The sequence below is a fragment of the Corythoichthys intestinalis genome, chromosome 2 (assembly GCF_030265065.1).
Source record: "Corythoichthys intestinalis isolate RoL2023-P3 chromosome 2, ASM3026506v1, whole genome shotgun sequence".
Taxonomy (NCBI): Eukaryota; Metazoa; Chordata; class Actinopteri; order Syngnathiformes; family Syngnathidae; genus Corythoichthys; species Corythoichthys intestinalis.
The window spans coordinates 70,391,814-70,404,604 of record NC_080396.1 but is presented as its reverse complement, the minus strand read 5'-3'; the positions used below and the strand labels follow the sequence as shown (position 1 = coordinate 70,404,604).

Sequence of the window (12,791 nt, the reverse complement as noted above, 5' to 3'; positions counted from 1 at the left end):
TATATGTGGTTGGTGCTTGTGGAACCATGAGAGACCTAAAACCAATGTCTGGGATGGGCAGAAAACAAATGGAAAGACATTGTCTCAGTGTGTCCTTGGACAGTGACTTCTGTAGGCTCGCAAGAGTGGGTGATAGAAAACAGTCTCTCACCATTGAGAGATCTGGCCACCAGGGGTCGTTCTAGAGGGATAGCATGAAGGCCCATGAGATGGCAAACCCCCCAAGGCATCAGACAGTCGGAGTCTATCAGGGCAGCGAGTGTACATGACAAAGCTCTGTGATTTACCTGGACGGTGGACGTAGAGCGGTGGGTGGGGTTCGCTGGTTGACTGGCATGGCTCGGTCTGGGCCTGCGGGCGGAGGAACCTGCCACACGGTGTCCCGAACTCCCGCAGTAGAAGCATAGCCCCACTAGTTGTCGGCGCTTGCGTTCCTCAGGGGAGGTGCGTGTGGGACCAGGCTGCATGGGTATGGCATCGTTAGGATCCCTAGGAGGTGAGGCCGGTAGGATGTGGGTGCGGCGAGGTCCTGACTGCTCCAGCGACTGGGGAGGTGGTCTCACAGCTTGGATTGGCCGGCTCCTGCTCAACTCCTCAAGGCGATGGTCGGTGCGTATGGCGAGGGCAATGAGGTCGTCCAACCCCACCGGGAGGTCGAGTGGTACAATGCAATCCCGGATAGTGGGGGAGAGCCCCTTAAAAAAGGTGTCATAGAGTGCGGTGTGGCACCAGCCCCAACCTGCGGCCAGGGTACGGAACTGAATGGCATAGTCATTGACCGAGGCTTTACCCTGACGCAGGCTGCTGAGCTCTCTTGCTCGGTCTCTTTCGGAGCACACTGGGTAGAAAGTGGTCTTTAGGGCATCAATGAATGAGGACAAGTTGTGGCACGAACACGAATCACGCTCCCACTCAGCCATGGCCCAGGCTCGGGCCCGTCCTGACATGTGGGACACCATGAAGGCAATACGAGAACGGTCAGTCGTGAACTCATGGGGGGAGCAGTCAAAGTGCATACTGCATTCCGTGACGAAAGCTTGGCTAGTACCTGGGTCCCCGCAGAATTGCTCTGGCGGCGCCAATCTTGGTCCTCTTCCAGGAACCAGGGCAGAAGAAGCAGGAGGGGGGCAGGCAGGGGTATTGGAAACTGAAGCCGGTTGTGCTGGGAGCAGCCGGGCTGTGAGCTCCATCAGCTGATTGTTCATTTGGACCAGCTGTGCAGCCATTGTGGCTTGAAAGTCCTCCTGGCGGGTGAGACGAGCCGATTGCTCTCGGATAGTGGCAAACAAGTCGGGAGACTCCGCTGGGTCCATTTCTGGCAGAAGTGTTCTGTCAGGCCGAGATGACGAGGCGGACTCAGCTGCGGAGGTTCAGGCAAAAATTTATTTTGAAAACACAGGTTCTTCTGCTGACTTGCGGGGATGAGAAAAAGCACAAACAAAAAGCGCTCCAATGGAGGAATGAGTCAGGATGACTAGAAACAAAATAAGGTTTCAAACACAAAGGGCTCCAAACGGGACGTAACGCAAAAACATAAAGCGCTCCAAAAGGAGGAAAAATTCAAGCTGGCTAGGATCAAAAGTTACAAACACAAAGCACTCCAAATGGAGGATAATGTACAGAATAACTATGGCGAGAGGCTGACGTGACTGACCTTACATGAAAGACACTTCTGCACAAGACAAGGGGAACTAGGGCCTTATATACACACAAGGTAATGTGGAACAGGTGGAAACAATAGGTGATTAGCTGACAAGAGGAAGGGCAAGTACGCGACTATGAAGAGGGTGAAGCCTTCAAAATAAAACAGGAAGCGACGTGGCATGACACCAATGTTTTGGATCCCATTGACGCATATGTAAGTCGATGCCATTGACGGCCATGGATGTCACAATTTCCCATTAATTTCCAATGTCATTCACATTGCATTGACACACAAGTACACAATTGCAAAGGAGGGCTATGCACGTCCTTGCCATTGGCGGCCATGTATGTCGATTCTATTGATGCCAATGTACTTGGACTCCAGTGACGCGTATGTAAGTCGATGCCATTGATGGCCATGGATGTCCTAATTTCCTATTCATTTTCAAAGGCATTCAAAGGCAAGGACCCCCCCCAAATGACATGCCCCCCACATATTTCCAAATAACCTGATATGACCTGGACGTGTCCCCCAAATGTCCCCAAATCAACAGGAAGTGAACCCCAAACCAACCTGGGTGGGGCTAAGATCTGTATCAGCAAAGACTCAGAGTAATTTCTCCAGAAATTGCAGTTTCTAGTTTGCTTGATAAGTTGCTTTTATTTGCCAGTTTACAAGGAGCAGTAGACCTCTGGTTACTCTTCCCAACCAGCAAGTACATACCTGTTAAGTTGTAGAAATTGCAAATAGGGAGATTTCTCTTTGCCAACCCCGATGATGCGCGCGCGCGTGACAATCGCTAAGACAAAATGCAACCATTTTTTTTCAAGTTCATTTTGGTCACAACACTTGTGTAAAAATTAACTACACTGTCAAAGAACCTCTTTTTGGTGGCATCAGAGATAGTCTTCAACTTGCTCCATGTATTGTCTGGCATCATGTGATACTGCTATGTTGCCTGTGTCATGCCAGTTCTCCTTGTTCCTGTAATCAACATCAATATCCTCAGCTTTCCTGATCACATCCATTTGCACAAATTTGGACATCAGCTTCCTCAGCAGCCTCTTCATCTCATCAACCATCACTCCAATTAGGGTTTCGTGAGACTAAATCAGCAAGATTAAAAACATTAATTACATCATTTAGAAAATTAATCATATTTGTTTTTAAAAGTATCTTTGTCATGGCAGTTTTTTAAAGGGGAACTGAAGAGGTTTTCAGATTTCGCTCTTAAGTGTTTTACTCAGTTGAATTGTATTAAATGCGTCATTCGCTCTCTCAAAAAGTCACTTAAAAAAAAAAAAATAATAATTGACCGCGTAGTTTTTGAGTTATGGCCATAGCAACACCATAGCAACGAGGGACGCGCCGTCCTGCCGACCCCTACCTCGTGACGTAACTTCCAGGAAGCCTCGCCACCACTCTGAACACGGAAATATAGCACCACGCTATCCTCGCCATATATTGCAAACATTTTCTGGGTTTTACTCGCGGGATTCGTCATGCCATCTCGATGTGTAGCGATATGAATTACTCACAGGAAGACTCGAGACTCTAGGAGTGGTCCAAAAAAAAAAACTTCTCCTGCAAAGGTTTGGACCGTTTTTGTTAGCATGCATACAGGTCCCCAATCGGCTCATTGTTTTCATCATTTCAGCCACGACAGCTTTGAAAACCTACAACAATGCAACCTTGGTTTTCCAAAGACGTAAGTAGAACATTAATGGCTTTTTTTTTTTTTTATATAAACGAGGGAGACTCCTACTGCCAGTTTGTTGAAGTGCGACATTTTTTATTTATTTTTTTGCTGTTGGCCTGTCGTAAGTAGATAGGTTGGCTGACATGTCGTCTACTCATGTGATTTTATTACTATATCAATAGGTGTTATGTAAATTCAAATGTCCCCAGCACCAAATAGGTCCTTGGCTCGTTTTTTTATATTTCAACATCAAGGTCTGCCTATTTGAAGAGGGAACAATAGCATCAAATAGTTGCTGGTATGACTGGGGCATTATTATTTGATCACCAAGAAATTATTATTAAATTAAAATTAGGATTCATCCAATATTTTCATGCTGCTGTGATTTTTTTTTCCCTCCAGGAAGCCAAACATAAAAAATTAAGTGGCGGAAACCCTCAACACGATGAAAAAAGCGTTGCAAGTCAGTTGCCACCCAGTTTCCCAAAATCAAGAGAGAGTGGGTCGAGTCATATGATGACCGAAGTGATGCGGTGTCCAGCGATGACGACTGAAGAGATCCTATGAGGCCTGCCAGATGCTGAATTTCTTCCGTCTGCGACATCAGATGACGATGATTTAGGAGAAATAAATGTAGCAAATTTTGATGACATGAAATCATAAACTAGTCATATATACAGTACACATTTTTTTAAAGAAAAATCAAGTTACCTTCATATTTTAATGATAATGCATTATCTTTGTATAGAGAACACTTCATGCTACAGAAAAGAGTAAATACATATTTCCCACTGCCGTTATCATTTTTCAATGTTCCGCTAGTCCGTTGCTATCCTAACTTTGTGTTGCTTACTGAAATTATGCTCTTTGATGTGTGCCGTTGTGTGCTTGGTATAACATGTTGTGTCACAATCTGACAACGAAAGCTAATGCTGATTCAACATAAACCTGGTATCATTATTGCGGCCTATTGAATATTTTTTCAGAATGTAATATAATTACAATATTTTATATAACAATAGAATACATTAAACAGTCAACAAAATGTGTCAATGTTGTTAACAATTTATGGTTTTATTTTTTTTAATGAAATTCATGCCCCTGTCAGTGCTTCAGCCTCTGCAAGTTTGGCTCTCACGTCTGGGATCTCCTGATGACACAGGCATACTCTTGGAAGGGTAATTACTTGATGGTTTACAGCAACACCTGGAAAATAAAATGGTTTTGTCATTTATTTTAAAATACCAATAACATTTCATTCATTTAGCCACATTTGGGCTAGCTTTACCATATTTAGATCGGTAGGAGCTGTCCCATTACCTAATATCCAGTTTTAGCTATGTGTAGAGCATGGAAAAATATACAACCATGTAATCGCATTCTAATAAAAAAAATCACGATGCTGGACTTACCACTCACTCTCCCGTTCGTGAAGTGTCGAGCTGTCAATTGGCATCATGACGCCATCTGCTGTGTCAAGTAAATCGCCGTCATCTGACGCCTCAGGTTCAAACATGTAGGGATTAATTGTAGTTCATCTTTCCTGGGAGCCTTTGCCATCGGTAGCGTCACGAAAGAGCGATCCTGAATGGTTACCTTTGGTGGAAATATCACTGACATCGTTGTTGCTGCTATGTTAGCTGTGGGTAGTCTTCTGTTGCCTACGTCACACTTCCGGGTTTGCGAAGGGACCATTAACGGAGTGCAAAAAAAATAAAAAAACGCAAATTATCCTTACAATTACGTGTTGATAATGTCATGGTTGTTTTGAGGAACTTGTCCCAAGTTTATATTCATAAAATTACACCAAAATCCGGAAAGGTCTTCAGTTCCTCTTTAATTGAATTGTAACCTAGAATTGAAACTTTATATTTTTTGTTTCAGCACAGTAATAATGATATAATGTAATAAAGTGTATAGTATACACTTTAGCTTTAGCATAATAGCGAATCTAAATGATTAAACTTCAAGTAAGTAACGATACGCTTTCTCACTTAAATTCATATATTGTGGGGGTAGGACCGCAGTGGTTTAATATTCCATGATGTTTGATCCACGAAAACACAGAGTAAAGCAGCGACTTCTTCCTCGTCATCGTTCTCCCATCATTAGCTCTAATGCTATTAGCATTAGGCTAGTTAGCTATCGCTGGCAGGTAAGACTTACGGCAATTACGTTGACGAACGTCGTTTTTCCCGAATACTGGAGGCCGACCAGGGTCAGCTCCATCTCTTCCTTCCAAAATAGACTTGAACCAGTCTAAAAGCCGGTTTATTAGTGCCAGCATCTTGGGAAGTCGGTGGTGCTTCGCCTCTTCCCTCCCTGTCAGATGTATGGGTTGGGCTTTTCCAGCTCTGAAGGGGAGGGAGGGGAGGGAAGTCGGAGACGGCCAGGCTATTCGTTGTTAGTCACTTTCCGAATCGGGCCGAATGGTATCGTTACAAAACGGTGACAAACAAAAACGTAAAAAAAAAAAAAAAATTACATTTTTGGAAAATCGGGAGATTTGGCTTTCTAATCGTGAGGCGTGAGCATTGGGGTCAAAATCGGGAGTCTCCCGACCAAATCGTGAAACTTAACAGGTCTGCAAGTATGAGAATTGAAGTTCTACATTAATGTTTTGTTATGTCTATTTCTGAACATGTGTGAGTGATCCATTCTGAATTTTGCCCTTCCTGAGTTAGCAATTAATATAATACATGCTCCCCTTAGAGAGTTCTTTTCTCCTTGACTTGGAAACGTGCTGGGTTAAAATCCTGCGTTGTAAGAATGCTTCCTTAAAATTGTGAATGCAGCAAGGCTATTAAAGGGAATATATGGCGTCTTGTAATTCATGAGCTATACAGTATTGACCATGGAATGTTAGAGAGTGTTTATTTAAAAAAACAAAATAGGATGCTTTTATGATGAAAAATACATTATGTCTCCTGTAACTTTGGGTTTGGGTTGGACAAAAATCAATATTTTGATTTCCACTAAACCATGTCACACACTGCATGATGGCTTTTGTCCTTCATTTTTTCATGGTTTCGTTGATTGACGGCCGCCCGTTGCATCGTTTCACCGCACCATTCCATCCAAATGCGGAAGTCCAACATGCTTCAAGCGCGTGCATAGCATCGAGGCCCATAAGAGGTATGTAGGTGATACTTTTAAAACATGGGGCAGTGTTGTTTTTGTCAGCCCTTTTAATTTTTGTCTGTCTTTTGGACGAAAATACTTATTAGTCTTAGTCATATTTAAGTAATTGCAAAATGTGTTTGTGTCCGTCTAGTTTTAGTCGGTGAAATCTCATACAAATTTTGTTTAGTTTTAGTTGACAGTTACCCAAAATATTTTCGTCTGTAAAATTCTAAACACAGGTGGAGTTTGACTTTTGGGGGGGGGGGTGGCAAAACATGTTGATGACCCCAAAACGCAGTGTCAGTAATAAAATTAACTTATACGATCAGTGCTTGGTTATTAGCTTAGCCCATGCTTGCTAATTCAGGCATCCCAGCTGTGTGAGTGTGTGGGGGTGTGCCTACGTGTGTGAGCATGGTACACCCGATGGTGGCTCTGTTGTACAATTAACGTATTTAGAGGGGCAAATTGAAACTCCGCTCACCATTTTGGCGGTGCTCTCTGGCATTTCATGGTCCCCATCTTCAATCCTTGGTTCTTGCTCAGTAGTTGTTGTCGCTTTTGAAAGCCTAGGTTTGAAAAAATTACGTATATCTATCTTGCGTCTCCTGTTCTTAGGTGGTTTTGGCTAAGCAGAGCAAATGACCATCTAAGGTGCTAGTCACATGATCTGTTCGAAAAATAATTTTGACCCATTATAGAAGTATTTTTTAAGAATTTTGTTAATTTCATTTTTTTGCTTTTTGTTTGTTTGATTGATTTAGAAATTTTATAGACATTTTACCGGCAAAGTCTTAATTTTAACTCATGCACTCCCAGCCATTTTCACCAGTGCAACCCCCTTTGCTCCCGGCCGTTTTACTGGATTTTGACTGATTTTGCTAGGCCCACAGACAATTATGTTCTTTTGCTAAATAAACATGGAACCCACCAAAAGACGCTCTTCTTTCAGCAGTAAAAAAAAGTTGGTTCATATCTTTTGCCATTCTTTAGAGATAAGCATTAGAAAATGTCAATTTCTCATGTAAAAAAACAGAGAAATTGAGCTTTTTGTGAAAGCATACATTTCAAACATAACTTTGACTATAACACAGCTATTTTTTTGCTTTAGTTACTGTACATCCCAAACATCTGAATAATGTTTTCATTTTACAAAATAACGAAACAACAAGACAAATAGAGCTTTGATAGCAAAGTAACAATTTATTTACACATAACTAACTGAGAGATGACGCTGTTGTGGCTGCGACAGCCAGGGTAAACTTTTCCGTCATCGCCGCCTGTCTCGTAAAGATGGATTTTTTTGAGTCTTTCTTTTGTGGTTAACACTGCCTCGTGGCAGAGTTCCCCTGGGGAACTTCTGTTCCTGGGGGGGAACTGGTTTGGTCGTGCGCGTTTCCGTGCGGGACACTGGAGGGTGTGGGGGATGCAAGCGTCCGAGCACGGCGGTGCGGGCTCTGCTCGGCGAGCAGCACGGACTCAACGGCATCGTCCGCTGCACTGGTGGTCCCGGTCGTTGTGCTCGGTCGTCCAGCGCCTGGCATCCCGGGCGTCCTCTCGGTTGTTCTGCTCGGTCGTCCGCCGCCTGGCATCCTGGACGTCCATTCGGTCATCTTCCACAGGCGCCCTGGCCATGCGGCTTGGCCGTTCGTTCTGTTGAATCGGGTTGTGAGTCTTACCAAATGCGCTCTTGCCCTCCAGTGGCCAGTGTTATTGCTTTAAAATGGATTTTCAGCGCTGTGCTTTGGAGCTAAGTTGAATCAGAACCCAGAGATGTCTCTTTTGAAAAAAAATTTAAAAAAATAAAAGACGTATAAATTAGGACAGACAAAATTATCGCATTAACGGGTGTTAATTTTTTTCATCAATCACGTTAAAATATTTGACACATTTAATGTACATGCCCCGCTCAAACAGATTAAAATGACAGCAAAGTGTCATTTCCACTTTTTACTTGTGTTTTTTGTTTTGTGGCCCTCTGCTGGCGCTTGGGTGTGACTGATTTTATGGGTTTCAGCACCATAATTATTATTGACATCAACAATGGCGAGCAACTAGTTTATTTTTTGATTGAAAATTTTACAAACTTTATATAACCGAAAACATTAAGAGGGGTTTTGATTAGTGTTGCACCGATACCATTTTTTGGCCCCGATACCGATACCTGGCTGTGCAGTATCGGCCGATACCGATACCATACCGATACCACCCCGATTATATATATATACATTTTTTTTCTTTCTTTTTTTTTTTTTTCCCCAAAGAGCTACATAATTGGATGTGAAATCATTGCTATCAAGGCTTTGTCAGGCTGTTGCTTACCTTTGCAAAATAGGAAAAAGTACACTAAACCCTAGTGGACAACAGTTGAATAAACCTTCCGCTCTCAAAGGCCAAAATAGTGCTAAATTTGTGAAATTAATAAAACATGTATAATACTAGCCCAACAGTAAGAAAGTAAAAATAAATTCATAATAATAAACTCTGAATGAACTGAATAAACTTTTTTAAACCTCTCAAAGTCCAAACAGTGCAACTTTCATGAAATTATTGACACATTCTGCTGCTGGTTAGATTGTGTTTTGTTGCTGGGCGTGGGGGCGTGGCACTTGAATCCAATGCAGGCTCGTCAACGCAGCATTTAAGCACGGGTGATCTCAGAGAAGGCTGCCGAGATATATGCCTTGCTGATCGCTGTTTGACATCTGGCACAATAATCTCGCTACATTTGCTTGTTATGCCCCTGCATTGGGTTTTTCTGTTATTGTGCTGCTCTCGTTTGTAACCGCTGCCTATCGTCTTAGTTTGTCCGTCGACCTGCTGTCATGGACTCCTTTTGTTATTTCTACTGTCCCGCGATCGCGTGTTATTTTTTGTTTGCAATCATTAAACCCTTTTATGCATCCCCCGCTTGTTGTCTTCTCCGAGGTTCAACCTTATTTCCGCATTTGCGGACGCTAACAATTATAAGTAATAATAATTGACCACAGCATCCCGTCTCTCCTTTTTTTCGGGAGGTGGGAGTCCCTTATTTCTATTTCTGAAAGGTTGCAACAATACTTTGGAAACACTTCCCAAATTACTGCGGCATTTCTTTCAGTAAAAGACAATAAAAGTAAAGTAGACGAAGTGAACTGACCAGAGATTGTTGCTCCGGTCCAGCGGCCTTTTTCCTCTGGATAGCAGTCCTGCTCTTGCAGGCTCAAACTCGTTGTGTTCGTTCACGTTTCGTCTTCAAATGTTTTATCAAGTTCGAGGTATTGAAACTGGCCGATTTAACTCCACATCTCCAAACTTTCAGGCCGCAAATCTTGCATGCAGCCATTGATTTTAATCGACGGGATTTCTATTTGGAAATATTTCCCGACCACCGCGGCGCCGCCATATTTCCTGGTTTGTTTTTCGTCCATATGAAAAAGCCCCCTTTTGATTGGTCAGGAGTGGCTATTGGCCCGCTCTCATTGGTCTGGAGCAGGCCAATAGCGATAGCTGCTTGGTGTTCACGTGTCATCACACAACACAGAGACAGAGTGTAGTGAGCGCCAGGAGGAGAAAAAGGCTGTGGTCAAATGTTATAATAATGGACCGGTAAATGGTATCGGCGCCGTCTTTGTTGGTACTCGCCGATACCGATACCACCATTTCGGGCCGGATCGGTGCCTCCTGCCGATACTAGTATCGGTATCGGTGCATCTTTAGTTTTAATATACAATTTCTATAACTTGTACCAACATTTATCTTGTAAGAACTACAAGTCTTTCTATCCATGGATCGCTTTAACAGAATGTTGATAATTTTAATGCCATCTTGTTGATTTATTGTTATAATAAACAAATACAGTACTTCAGTATGTTGAATTTATATATCCGTCTTGTGTCTTATCTTTCCATTCCAACAATAATTTACATTAAAATACGGCATATTTTATAGATGGTTTGAATTGGGATTAATTACGATTAATTAATTTTTAAGCTGTGATTAACTCGATTAAAAATTTTAATCGTTTGACAGCCCTAATATAAATACGTCTTTGGGACACTGAAACAATTAAAAATGTAACGTATTCATACGTTTTTGGGAGCAAATGAGTTAAATTCATATACAGTATACTGTGGGAACTCGTTTGTAACCCAGGGACAACCTGTACTTTTTTTACTAAATTATGAATGCATAAACAAACATATTAGCTCAAACAAAAACATCTCTGTTGGCAGCTGGATTCAGCCATGTTGGACGAGTTATGGCATATTCACTGTTGTCACTTGAGTGTTTCCACCCAATTCAATAAAACTAAACGCAACACTTTCCAAACAAACCATTACAACACCACTATAATTAAACGAATCCTCAAAGCAGCAAAATTTGTTTCAAATTACTTGAGTTAATCGACTAATCGTTGCAGCCCTAGTTTTAGTCTCCCGAGTGTGAGTGGAAACCTCTTGGTACCTCGGGATACGATACGATTTGCGATACAAAGCTCACGGTAACAATGATCTGACGATATAGCTATACAACGATTTTTGATACATTGGTCAGGATATCATTCTATGATATTCTACAAAAAACTAATAAACAGAAAAACAAACTTCTGCTGTGAATTGGAATGAGTTTATCACTAGTATACGTCCAATCCATTTGAACTGGGAGGGTGGCATCCCTCCCACTTCAAACGGATTGAACGTCTATGGCCGTCAGTGGCAGCCAATGCCAGGCAATGAGTAATTTTGGGCCACTTAAGGTCATTTACCTGTTGATTTTCAGTTAATTCCTGTTGATTTTGGGGTATTTTATGGGTCACTTGCTGTTTATTTTGCATTACAGAACAGGAAGTGACCTGGGCATCACCCAAATGGCAGTGACACAAACTCAACAGGAAATGACCTGGAAATGCCCTAATATAGGGTGACCATATTTTGATTTCCAAAAAAGAGGACACTCGGCCCGGCCTCGAGATACTTGAATTTTACTCGTAGATCACTCAAAGATGCGTATATCTCCCACTTTTTTTTTTACTCAACAGGCTTTATTCTTCCTAAAAAATAATCAAACAATAAAAAATAAATAAATAAATAAATAATAATAATAATTGTTATTAAAAAAAATAATATAATGCTGACTCATGGAAATGTAGTCCAGTAAATACACACACACAGTTGGCTATGTGCCAACTCAACATTTTTTAAAATTACGATCACGACAATTGTCGTTGACAAAATGTTATTCCCACTCAATTTTTATTCTCATACAATGTTCTAAATTGTACGCAAACAATAACTGAAATAAACTGACAAGCGATTCAACAGGCATGTTTCCAAACGCAGCAGTTCAAATTCAAAACTACATTGCCCATAATGCCTAGCGCAGCTGAGCTCCCTGATTGCTACCCTATTAGTGAATACGGGAGGCGAGGCAAAATCAGACTTTGCTATAAAAGTTTACTACCATCGGCAGCGCAAAGATGCGACAACAAACGGGATTTTACAGATTACACCAGTACAAATCTCCGACAGAAGTCAACAGTTGCCATTATATAAGTATTTATCGTAAAAAAAACTCATAAGCAACACAGCTATTTAGCTATACTAGCATTCAACCACTAACTAACGCAGAACAATTACAAGACTAATACAATATACTGCATCTCTGTGTACACATATAACCCTATGTACAACAGAAGACACGTGATCGACATTAACAGGAGAAACTTACAGAAAGGTGTATGGAGCCACGTCTTTTAGAACTTCTTATTGAACTCCTTACTGTAGTCTGAGCTCTCGGCAAACCGTCAGTAGATGGTGGTAATTCCCCATGAAACAAAGGGTGAACTGCCAACAAAAAAGAAGAAGAAGATCTACTCCTTCTCCAGCCCCTACCAGTAGGAGCAACGTCAACGCAGGCAAGCGCTGCCCCCTAGCGGCCGGAGGAATTCTCTTCAAGTTGGTCCCGTAAAATAAATCATAAAAACCGGACATTTTTATGAATATATAAAACCCGCCTGGACAACGAGGATACTGCGTGAAAGTAGGACTTGTCCGGGCAAAAGAGGACGTTTGGTCACCCTACCCTAATATGAAAAGCAAGTGACCTGTAAATGCCCCGAAAATCGGACCGAATGACTGTGAATGCTCTGGTTTTGAATGAACGAACGTTCCCAGTCTAAATGGATTGGGCGTCGAGCACCATCAATGGCAGCCTCTTTTTTTTTTTTTAAATTGACACCTTTTTAAAAACGATATCTCGATTCTTGACAGGAGCATATAGATAACCTTTTGGGATACAAAGTATCACAATATATCATCATTTCGATATTTTGTCACACCCAGA

The 12,791-nt window shown here is 41.9% G+C and overlaps 1 long non-coding RNA gene across 1 annotated transcript; it reads left to right on the top strand.

Moving 5' to 3' along the window:
* Positions 1-2,845: 2,845 nt before the first annotated feature.
* On the top strand, positions 2,846-5,175 carry LOC130909311 (uncharacterized). The gene is made up of 3 exons (XR_009061730.1): positions 2,846-3,237; positions 3,303-3,353; positions 3,747-5,175. It is a non-coding gene; the product is annotated as an uncharacterized LOC130909311 (long non-coding RNA).
* The last annotated feature ends 7,616 nt before the right edge of the window (positions 5,176-12,791 follow it).